Consider the following 13,018-nt stretch of genomic DNA (forward strand, 5'->3'; position numbering starts at 1 on the left):
TTAGGGGTAAGACATCACACTTAGTTTGAAAGGGAGCGTGAGCAACAAAAGCCTAGAAAAGTTATGGTTGACTTTTTGCTTTTCCATGGGAAAGAAATATATAGAGGTCTATTTAGATTGGGAGATAAAAGATTAGCAACTTTTTGAGTGCCACCATCTGAGTGAAGAAATAAAGGTCTCCCTAGCTACTTTAAGATTCTAAGGGAATGTCGTGTATTGGTGGACTTCCCTAGTGAGAGAAAGAGGACTCTCCAACTCCCCTCAAGTTGAGTATTAGAATGATATAAAGAGTGTCCTAAGAAGAAGTCACATACCTTCCTACTACAATAGGGAGCTGTTAATTGCCTTTTTAGTAGAAAAAGCTCATCATGTACTGGTAGTTGTTGGGTAGCTGAAATTGGAGCATGTTGTACAAGTCCTTCACTTGCATCAATTATTCCTTCTTCATCCAAAAGGACTACATCATTGTTGCCAATAGTTATATTCTTATTTAATTTTGTCATCTCCACAAAGTCAGCAATTGGATCATGATGAAGGATTAACTTGTTCCTTTTTAGATTTTTGAATATGGTGTGAGTTGATTAAGAAAGCTAAGCGAAATCCCCACTGGACATTAAGATAGCAAGCTATCTAAATGTGAAGGTTCCTTTCACAAAGCTCAAGAGAAGAAGATGATGGATTGATTCAAAACAAAAAGGAAATGGAAAGCACATAAACCATGGAAAACCAAGAACAATTAAAGGAAGAAGAAAACATAAAATGGAAAGAAAAGAAATGGTAAAAATGTGAGAAGCACGCCACTACAAGGCTAGGCTAGAAGCCATGGCAACCTTGAAGATGAGTGGATGTGTGCCGCCACTTGCTATGCAAGATAAGGCTTAAAAGTATTCAGTCCCTAGGGAGGAAACTCTCACAAATGGTTGAGACACAAGAGTGTTTTTACTTCAAAATGTTCAACCCTTTTACATGTCTAGGAGCACCCCTTATATAGAAGAGTTTAAGGGCCTCTAAGCAAATAAAAGATACCTAAGGATGTCTCTACAAAAACCAAACCCTAGCTTCTAGAAACTAGGTCAAATAAGGTTACAAAAATGAGAGACAAAAGAGCTAACTATGGTGTGTGCAAGGCTAATTTCGTTCTAGCATAAAAGGAGACAAAGAATGTGTCTCATATGTCTCCAAAAAGTGGTCAAAGTGTGTTAAAACAAAGGAGACCACATGTACATAGGTACACTTGCTTCATGCCTTTTACTTTATGCTTTATGCCTTTGCTTTACTCTCTCCTCCACATCATTTATGCTCCCCAATCATCATGCGCCACCTAGCATTGCTTTCTTACTCCTAATTAACCTACAAAGCAAATAAACATAGATTAGCATGTTGGCTTAAGTCAAGTCAACTATAGTCAACAAGTCAAACCTAGTCAAAGGTCAACAAGTCAACTAAAGTTGATTCAACTAAGTCAACTTAGGGAATCAAAAATAACAAACACAAATGAAAGGGATGAAGGATTAGTGAACTTCCTTTCTAAACATGCTTAGTCTTCTTAAGCATGTGCCTTCATCCTTGGTTGGGGTCAATCCTTCATCAGATCAACACCTACTGCACAACTTTTATCGAGTGATATAATGTCAAAATCAGTACATGAATCAATAACAGAGGGTATATCAATATGATCAATAGAAAATTCTTGATCAAGGATATAAGAATGATTAGGCATCATAGTAACATAATCCATAATAGACTCTATAGGTTCAATTTTTTACAATTCAATACCATCAAAGTCAGTTTGCACCTCAGGCAAATAAGTTTGAATTTCAACTTCAGAGAAAACCTATATTGTTTCTACACTAGCTACCTCATCAGGATAATTAACAGCCATTTTACACAGTCACTTCTTTGTTGTAGTTGGTGTCTTGTCCAGTAGAGATCTTGCAGCAGCAACATCAATGTAACTCTTATCTTTGAACAAAAACCCATCATAAAATTGCACAAGAAGTAATGACCCATAAATTTGATGATTTGGGTAAGCTATACAGAGCCTATTGAATCTCTCTCAGTAGTGATCCAACTCTTCGTATTGTCCTTGTTCAATGGTGCATATTTGCTTCCTGATAGATGACACCATTGAGGTTGGGAACAACTTCTCTAGAAAACTTCTTTGCATTTTAGTCCATGAAGTGATTGGTGTTGCATAAGTCTTGTAATACAACCAATCCTTTGCTCTGTCCCTCAAAGAAAAAGGAAATGCCTTGAATTTGACCCATTCTTCAACAATTTTAGCTAGTTTAAATATTAAGCACATCATGTGGAACTCCTTGAAATGCATGTGTGGATCTTCTCCATCAACTCCATGGTACTTATGAAGCCTCTTGATCAACTTATATAGGAAATCGTAGTTGCTGACTTCTAAATCTTGTAAGCTTTGAGTGCTTTCATATTGATAGGCTACCTAAGAATTAACCATATCCATTTCAATTGGTACAACCGTATCTTTAAGCCATTTTGTTAGCAGCCTTTTTAGTCGTGTTAAGGCAAAGAAAAACCAAATCCCCCTAATGAAATATAGGGAAACCCTAGGTATCAAATCCAAGGAAATGGTGTGTGTTAAGTTTAACTTGCATAATTTTAAAAAAATAATCTTATTAATAAAGAAAGTAAAACTTGAAAATGTGGGAAAGTAAATAAAATTAAATTATGAAAAAGTGCAGAGTTATTTTAATTGAAACTAAACTATCTAAATGCATGAATGGAAGTATACCAAGAATGCAATGCATGCGTAGAATCTAATGGTAATGGTGAAATGAATTTTAATTGGAATGAAGATGAGCATAGTTGAATGGGATATGGATGAAGATGCAGACCTTATGCAAATTTGGATATTATGCACAATTGAGGAATGATTATGGACCACGAACAATGTTAAAGCCTAGTGCAAATTGAACTTGACACAAGAACAAGAAGATGTGCGTGAATGAAAGGATTCTAGACTTTACCAAGTGCAGAATGGTCCTTGAATATTGGAAAATGGGAGTAGATTTGGGACAACATTGTTAACCAACATGAAGAACTATGAATGATGCAAATGCAAATTTCTCAGTAGGAAATTGTGAATGCAAATATGCAACTAAAAGGCTACACATGTGCCATTATGCAGACGCTGCAGAATGCAAAATCCATGGATCAATTTGGATTCATGATAAAAGTTAGTTAATACACTAAAACCAAACCACGTGTATTTAGAATAGAAAATCGCTTTAAACCAGTGCATGACATCAGTGAACTAGTGCATCTCAACAACATCATGATGAAGGATTATCTTGTTTCTTTTAAGATTATTGAATATGGTGTGAGTTGATTAAGAAAGCTAAGTGAAATCCCTACTGAACATTAAGATAGCAAGTTATCTAGATGTGAAGGTTCCTTTCACAAAGCTCAAGAGAAGAAGATGATGGATTGATTCAAAATGAAAAGGAAATGGAAAGCACATAAACCATAGAAAACCAAGAACAATTAAAGGAAGAAGAAAACATAAAATGGAAAGGAAAGAAATGGTAAAAATGTGAGAAGCACGCCACTACAAGGCTAGGCTAGAAGCCATGGCAACCTTGAAGATGAATGGATGTGTGTCGCCACTTGCTATGCAAGATAAGGCTTAAAAGTATTCAGTCCCTAGGGAGGAAACTCTCACAAATGGTTGAGACACAAGAGTGTTTTTACTTCAAAATGTCCAACCCTTTTACATGTCTAGGAGCACCCCTTATATAGAAGAGTTTAAGGGCCTCTAAGCAAATAAAAGATACCTAAGGATGTCTCTACAAAAACCTAACCCTAGCTTCTAGAAACTAGGTCAAATAAGGTTACAAAAATGAGAGACAAAAGAACTAACTATGGTGTGTGCAAGGCTAATTTCGTTCTAGCACAAAAAGAGACAAAGAATGTGTCTCATATGTCTCCAAAAAGTGGCCAAAGTGAGCTAAAAACAAAGGAGACCAAAGGTACATAGGTACACTTGCTTCATGCCTTTTACTTTATGCTTTATGCCTTTGCTTTACTCTCTCCTCCACATTATTTATGCTCCCCAATCACCATGCACCACCTAGCATTGCTTTCTTACTCCTAATTAACCTACAAAGAAAATAAACATAGATTAGCATGTTGGCTTAAGTCAAGTCAACTATAGTCAACAAGTCAAACCAAGTCAAAGGTCAACAAGTCAACTAAAGTTGATTCAACTAAGTCAACTTTGGGAATCAAAAATAACAAATACAAATGAAAGGGATGAAGGATTAGTGAACTTCCTTTCTAAATATGCTTAGTCTTCTTAAGCATGTGCCTCCATCCTTGGTTGGGGTCAATCCTTCATCACATCACACCCAAACAGAATGTGCATGTGCTATGATACAAATCTAGAAATTAGATGGCAATAGAGAACTAACATGAATGCAACACTGAATTAGATGAAAATATGCATGAAAATCTATATCAATTCAATTCAAGATCCAAGATAGAGTTCACGTGTTATTCATGCCCCTATAATTGAACCAAGCTTAAAGTGATATCATGATATGGCAAATGCAAGTAAATCATGTGCATGCTTTGGAATTCATGTAAGCTCAAGCTGATCTCAAACAAGGGTTCTTAATTAACTGTTAACCAAAATTCAATTCAGGATTTAGGATTCCAATTCAATTCACTCAATGTGCAAGTTCGAGATTATATTAAAATGCAATGCAAATGCTAATGGCATATTGGGGTAACAACTCATAGCAACAAGGCAATACAACTCCTTTTCAAGTGCAGTGCAAGGCCAAATAAAAATCTTAACCCACTAGTAGGGGTGGTCATGTATTGGATTTTTAATGATCCAATTCCATCTAGTTTAGATCCAAATAATTGGATAAGATTTTCGATCCAAATCCATTTTTTCATCAAACCTAGTTTGAATTTTTTTTAAATCTAGATCCAAATATTTAGATCAAGATTTAAATATAGTCCAAATATTTGGATCAAGTTCAAAATCAAGAATTCATTTTTGATATAAGAAATTTAAATTGAATTTTCTAAAACTTGTCTCCTTAAGGCCGACAAGATACAATTATGCTAGAGTTGTCAATTTTGCCCAACCTACAGGACTAGGGCCAAAAAAGCCCCCCATTAAAGAAGCCCACGGGGCCAAGAACCACACAAAAGTCGTGTGGGTCAAGCCCCACCCATGGGCTTTCTTCTTAAACATGAAAAATATATTATTAAACTTTTTGTCGTCGGCTAAGGGTCGATAGGTCTAGGACCCATCCAGGCCATCAGGCCAGGTCCAGCCAACCCGTCTAGGTCGTCGGGTCAGCCCGATTTATCTGACTAGTTGTGCTGGCCCAACCTCACACTATCGGGTCGTTGGGCTCGCTTGGCCCATTAGGGTCGTTGGGCCTGCCCGATTCGTACAAGTCATTTTGGCATGGCTCGTCCGAGTTGTCGAGCCGACTTGGCCCATTAGGGTTGTCGGGCCTGCCCAGTCCATACAGGTTGTAACATCTTGGCCAGATATTACTAATTTAAATAAAATAAAGTAAAATAATATTAATTATGCCATTATTAAATATGCCTTAATAAAATGTCTCAAAATTCAAAACCATAAATTAAACTCTAGGTTTACATAGTTCAAAACTGATCAACTAAATGTTTACAACATAGTCAAATATAGTTATAAAACTTCCCAAGCTAGCCCTTCTTCAGCTCTAAGCGTTACTAGCTCCACTTGAAACAATGTCTGCTCCCGTGTAACGAATTACACGATCATCGCTAAACACACACAAAAAGGGTGAGCTCATGTAATAATATAAACATATAATTTAATACATAGAAGTTCACCCAAAATTACTTTATTCCAGCCAATGCTTAACCAAGAAACCTTACTGCCCTACGCTTTCCAACCCACAATTTCTTGACCATGGACCTAGGATATATATGCTTCCACGAACTTGTCTGCTCGTGGTCCTGCCTCTACAAACATCCCCGCTCGTAATCCAACTCTACAGACCTCCCTACCCGTAGTCTAACACACGTGATCCAACAACTACAAACATCCACACTCGCAACAACCCTCAAGTTTGAGCATGAAACATATGAACCTCCCCATTCGTATCCTCACACAAGAGCATCATAATATGAACCTCCCCACTTATATTATCATGTGTTCACCACCAGCCATGAACCTACCTGCTCATGACATAGTCAAGCATCTCCTAGTCTAAGTCCACATCTCAACACATTCAAAAGAAATTAAGAAAAACACATTACCTTATACAAGATACACACTCAAGCTGGTTTTAGGGATTCCAATGCTTCCACGAACCTATCCGCTTGTGGTCTAACTCTACGAACCTCCCCGCTTGTAGTCCAACTCTACGGACCTCTCCACCTGTAGTCCAAGACGTATGATTCATCCAGCTATGAACCTCCTCGCTCACAGCAACTCTCAAGTGTGAGAACGGAACATATGAACGTCCCTGATCATATCCTCACACGAGAGTATCATTAATATGAACCTTCCCGCTCATATTAACCACGCGTTCCATCACCAATCACGAACCTACTCGCTTGTGATACAGTCAAGCATATCTAGACCAGGACCAACACAACAAGACATGCAAAATGCAATAATAACAAACACTGCCATGTGCTATCGCCTGGCGCTGCCTAAGCGCTGCCAGGCGACATTCTAGCGTAGACTGTTTGGTGATCTCAACATGTCGTTGGACGCTGCACGGGACACACCACTAGGCGCCACACCAGTAACGTGAGAGTTGCTGGTTTGTGCACCCCAAGACAGGTTCTAATGACCCAAACACCACATGTCAACCAGAGCACCGAAACCACAAATCCATTTATCCTAGCATGGCCCAATCACACTGAAGCATCCAATACTAATCATATTGTTAGGGAATTCAAACCAATAATCACGAGTAACATATAACTCTAGCTACAAAACTCCAATTCAAATCTCCACCGTTGAAAGTAAAGAATAACATGTTATGGATCACATGTCAAACTTTCAGGTAAATCGGACGACTAACGAAATGAGACATATAGTTTTACGAAAATTGCGCAGATTAGAAAAATCGTAGTCGCCCAACGACTAGATCTTGCCGCCCAATGAAACAAGACCAGAGACCTAGCGCCTAGCAATAGGAAACCACCACCCGGCGGTCCCTATTGCGTGTAAAACTACCCAAAACCAAAGGTGTACGTTCAAAAAAAAAACTACAAAGTCACAGAAAACGAACCAATCCAATTCGTATCGCTTGGTGGGCCTTCATTGTCGTCAGGCGATTTATGGGCAGAACCCAGAATCTTAGTTCAAATATCATTCGTCGCCTGACAGGCCTTCATTATCGCCAAGCGGTTTCTGAAAAATTCCTGAAACACGAAAAATCTATAAACTTGGTAGAAACAAAACACACAAATGTATCCCATACATTACACAATTATATAATTAAAGTTTAAAGCACGAAGTGCAGCTCCCCTAATCTGGAATTTCTGCTTCCAAAGGCACTCCAAGTGTTGGAATTTCTGCTCCCAAAGGCACTCCCAAACACCACAGCCACCCAATTACCTAATACCTACACATCTAGGATTATATTATCACGCACCATGGTCAAGCATATTATTAAAATAATAAAATAATTAATTTACATACAAATGGCATACACAGGACTTGAATCCAAGTCCTTTAATCATGGCCATATACTCTCAACCACTTAAGCTAGTATTTCTGCTTGTCATAACTTCTAGCATTTATTGCCATAGAGATCCCATTACCCTCATTTACTAAATAATTATTTATTTAATTATTTAATTTTCTCGGATCTTACACAGGTTGTCGGGCACGACCTGTCCGAGTCGTCTAACCAGCCTAGCCCATATAGGTCTTCGGACCCATCCAACCTATTTGTGTCTTTGGGCCCGCCCAACCCGTTCAGGGGTTCATACCCAATGACTTATCTGAGTCATCAAGCCCGCCCAGCCTGTTCTGGTCATCGGACCCATCCGGCCCTTCAAGGTCGTCGGGCCTGCTCGGTCCGTACATGTCGTCGAGTACGGCCTGTCCGAGTTTGGATATAGCCTAGTCCATCTCAACCTTTAGCCTAGCCCAACTAAAAATTTCTATTAAAAATTTAGATTGGATTTTTTGGATTATCCATATTTGAAAATCTTGATTTAGATAATGAATATTCAATCCATAAAATATATAAAATGTCAATTAGATTGAAATCCAGATCCAAAAAAATGGATTTTAAATGGATTGGATTTTCAATAAAATGGAATTTAAATGGATTGGATCAGAGCAAAAGTGGATCAAATCAAGAAAATTAGATTTTTTGTCCACCCCTACCCACCAAAAACCTTGATTCTATATAGAAAAACGAAATAGATCATGCAATGTTGATGTAGGATGCAATGGAAACTAAAATGCTAGTGGTGCATAATGACTAAAATGAAGGGATTAGGACACTGATGCAAGACTTTAGAATATTAGGATACTAAATTAAATTTATGAAGGCCATGCATGAGTTGAGGGCTAAACACTCAAAATGATTAACTAACCCATAATTTCTAGCCTTTAAAACTCCCACGTAATAGTATAAGCATTAATGAATGGATTTAGCCTTGTCACACCGGATGGTTAAGATAATATGCACTCCTATTATAAACAAAGAAAATAACATGGCAAAATCATATAAAATGCATGGAAATAAAATTCCCTACCACAATTACAATAGAAAACATGATCCTAAACTACTTGTTACATGAATTTAAAGCAAAGACAGTAGAATTAAATTAATGCAGAATCTCAAATCAGTAACAGAATGACAACCAAAGAAAACAAATTTAAATATCGTAGAACAAAAGTGAATGTGGAAACTAATTTGGTTATCAAACTAAAGTTCTTTTGCACTCGAGAAGACATTTCAGGAATGTATGCCCACTTTGAGTTCATATGGATTCCAAAAAGGAACTAAAATTATGTGAAAAACAAGAATCCTACTTAAAACACTAAATCAGTAGCACAAATTGAACAGAAACAAATGTAGTGATTTAATCATGGACTATTCTACACTCGAGAAGACCACTCGATAAAATGTGCCCACTTTGGGGTCACTTGGTTTTCAATCCTTAAAGTGTGCAATGTTCATCCATACTTAAGTCACTAACTTGGAAACATGAAACTACAATAACATTAAGAAAGCAATAAGCAAAATTAAAATGATTTTGAAATGAGAAACCTAAAAAGAAAACTTAAACTTCAGCAAAACATAAACAAACACGATTCACAACTAGAATTTAGTCATTGTATTTCACTAAAAAAATCAAAGGAGGATTACATGAGTTCAAGAATAGTGCTAAAATTAAAATGATGCAAGGAACTCACTTAGCAATCCCGACCACTTTGTGTGGGTGAAAGACTAAGTAGACCTACTGACACACTAGGGAAAAATCCAATCTCTAAAGGCCTTTTTGTGCTCATCAAAGATGGAAAAAACCCTATTATAGTATACTTTCTCCCCCTTGCGCAAGAACCTTGAACCCTAGCTCTTACCACAAAAGTCTAGCATGTATATTCTAGAACTCACGTTTACAAAACCTAATCATGCCCTTTAAAAACCCCTAAGGAAAAATTAGAAAAACAAACAGAAATTGCAATCCCAATTCCCTGCATCTCGAAACAGAATCACAAACCTTGAATCAGAGATCTTACGCCCTTGATCAACTTGACTTTTCCCTTTTTTTTCTCCACGAATTTTCCACGCTCTCACTCTAATTTGATCTTCCAATTGTCTCCATCCATCATGATCAACGTTGGCTCCCTTCTCTAAAACTAGGATCTCACGTATCATATTCATGCATCAGAGCTTCCATTTTGCTTGTGTAGTGGAGTAGTGCTTAATTATGATGTGTGTTTTGCTTCTTGCGTTTCACCAAAACAAAGGATCAACCATGATTTTAGTAAAACGGTGTGTTATGATGAACATGAATGAAGGCTTGGGAAAATTGCGGTTGACCAAGGCAGGGGATGCTTCGCAAAATCAAACAATTGGAATTAAGGGCTCACATGCAATTAAGCAAGAATAAAGGGTCTCCTAGCAAAACAACTTTTATTAAAATGGAGTTTTAAACAGGGCAAATTAAATGAAACAAAATACTATTAAAATTAACCCTTTTATCACATTTTTTGTGAAAACTCCAGTTTTCTAAATGCTCAACAAAAACTAATTAAATAAAGATAAAAACAAATTTATTTAAACTAAAACAAAACCTTTTTCTAAAAGGAAAATAAGCAAAATTAGAGTGCTAAGAGGAGCTTATGGATAAACTCCAAAGGGGCCAACAATAGAACATGAGTGTGGAAGAGTATAGACAAAAAATGAAGCTCTATATGATAAGGGTGGGAACTAGGGAAGGGGAAGAAACCACTATTTCTAGGTTTTTAAGTGATCTCAATCTTGACATTAGTGATAGAGTGAAATTGTTGCCCTATCAATACTTAAATGACTTGGTACAAATTTGGATTAAGGTAGAACAATAACATTTGAGAAAAGGTTTGACAGATAACCACTCAAGCTCATATGTCAAGATTTGAGAAAAGAGAGGAGCCCCCTAGAAAATTTGAGAAAGGAAAGGAGAAACACAGGGAGGGATCATCATCAACTATGCACACAAGTGAGATTAAGTGTTTTAAGTGTCAAGGTAGAGGTCATATATCATCACAATGCCCCTCCAATAAGACCAAAATCCTAAGGGGTGTTGATGATATAATAGTGAAGAAAAGAAAGAGAAAAGTGTAAGTGAGGATGAGAGTGAGGGAGAAGATTCCTACCCTTGTGAGGGAGACCTCCTTATTATGAAAATAGTTCTAAAAAATCAACCTAGTCCTCAAGTGATGAAGGCTTGATCCCTAACAAGGATGATGACTCATGACACATGCCTAAGAGAAAGGGAGTTCCTTAATTCCTTTTCATTGTTTTATTTCTTTAGTTTGAATTCCATGAAGTTGACTTGGTTGACTATTTTAAGTTGACTTATTGACCTTGACCTTAGGTTGACTAGTTGACCCAAAGATTAGCTTAGCCTAAAGCCAACATGTTAATCTAGCTTTATTTGTTTTGTAGGATAACTAAGGAGGTGACGCACAAAGTGGATAAGTGGCATATGAAGACAAGTCCATACAGAGGAGAGAGAGATGGCAAAGCTTTCAGAAACATTTAGAAAGGATGACCACATGCCTTGGCCACCAAGAAGTCTAGAAACATCTAGAAGAGCATCCACCATGCCTTGGCCAAGAAGGCTTCTAGAATGTGTCCATGTGTTCCTTTGTTGACCTACTTTCTAGACACTAGTTTCGCCATTTGTTACGTAACCCTTTTGAGATTATTTGTTTTTGCTAAGAGACCCCTAGACACTTCTATTTAATGGTACCTCTAACACTTGTACAAGAGGTTGAACATTTTGGAGAAATCAAACACATTTGTGTATCAACCTTGTGAGAGTTTCCTCCCTAGGGAGTTAATGCTTTTAGCCTTATCTTGAATCTTGATTCAAGTGGCGGCACCATCACTTATCTTTAGTAGAGTCCATGGCTTTGCCTCTCCCCTAACGTGGTGTGCTTCTTACACCTTTTCCATTTCTCTTCTTGCCATTTTATTACTTTCTTCTTCCTTTAATTGTTCTCAGTTCTTATATGTTTATTCACATTTTATCTTCTTTTTATTTTGAATCAATCTATCATCTTCTTCTTATGAGCTTTGTGAAAGGAACCTTTACATCTAGATAACATGCTATCTTAAGGTCTAGTGGAGATTTCACTTAGCTTTCTTAATCAACTCACACCATATTCAATAATCTTTAAAAGGTCAAGATAATCCTACATCATTAAGTCTTGACCCAAAGAGAGAACATCTTTCATACAAGATGTAAAGTTTCAAACAAAACATGTTCTCTCATTATGGATAGTGGCTCATGTTACAATAGTTGTAGCACTAGGTTTGTGGAAAAATTGGGTCTCACAATAATCCAAAACCTTACAAACTTCAATGGCTTAATGAAGAAGCGGATTTGAATGTGGACTAACAAGAGGAGGTCAAGCTCTCTATAGGAAACTATGAGGATAAAGTTCTTTGTGACATAATACCTATGGAAGCTTGTCACATTCTCTTAGGTTGACCTTAGCAATTTCACAAGAAAACTATGCACAATGGTCTTACCAATGAGACTACTTTCCAACACAAGGAAAAGAAGTTTGTTCTTCATCCCCTAGCACCTTTTAAAGTGTTTAAGGATCAAATACAAATGAAGAAACTAAGGGATGATGAGAGAAAAGAAGAGAGCATGTGCAAAGAGTTGGGGGAGCAAGCTCCCAACGCATGCATTCATGAAGAGGGGGAAAGTAGTGCTCCTCCCAAGGTCACTCAAAAGGAGAAGAATTTATCAAAGGAAACTCTCCTTTGTAAGTAACTTTCCTACCTTCTCTTTTGTGAAGGAGTACTTTCATGCATTTGTTCAAATCTAGAATCCAAGTATCCATCTCCTTTGAAAAAACTTTTATGAGAATTTGATGATATGTTCCCCCAAGAAGATCCTAAAGGTCTTTCACCAATTAGGGGAATGGAGCATCAAATAGATTTTGTTCTTAGGGCAAGCTTACCAAATAGGTTAACCTATAGAACAAATCCCCAATAAACAAAGGAGATTGAGACTCAACTGCAATATTTGTTAGACAAAGGATGGATTCAAAAGAGCTTAAGTCCATGTGTCGTACTTGGGTTATTAGCCTCTAGGAAAGATGGAAAGTGGACAATGTGTTGTGATTGTAGGTTATCAACAACATTACCATTAAGTATAAGCACCTAATTGGATGAGTTGCATGGGTTCACTATATTTTCCAAAATATACTTAAAAGTGGTTATCACCAAATAAGAGAGGGTGATGAGTGTAAAACTGCATTTAATACTAAATTTGGTCT

The sequence above is a fragment of the Vigna unguiculata genome, chromosome 4 (assembly GCF_037176805.1).
Source record: "Vigna unguiculata cultivar grain cowpea cultivar isolate G323 ecotype 2 chromosome 4, ASM3717680v1, whole genome shotgun sequence".
NCBI lineage: Eukaryota > Viridiplantae > Streptophyta > Magnoliopsida > Fabales > Fabaceae > Vigna > Vigna unguiculata.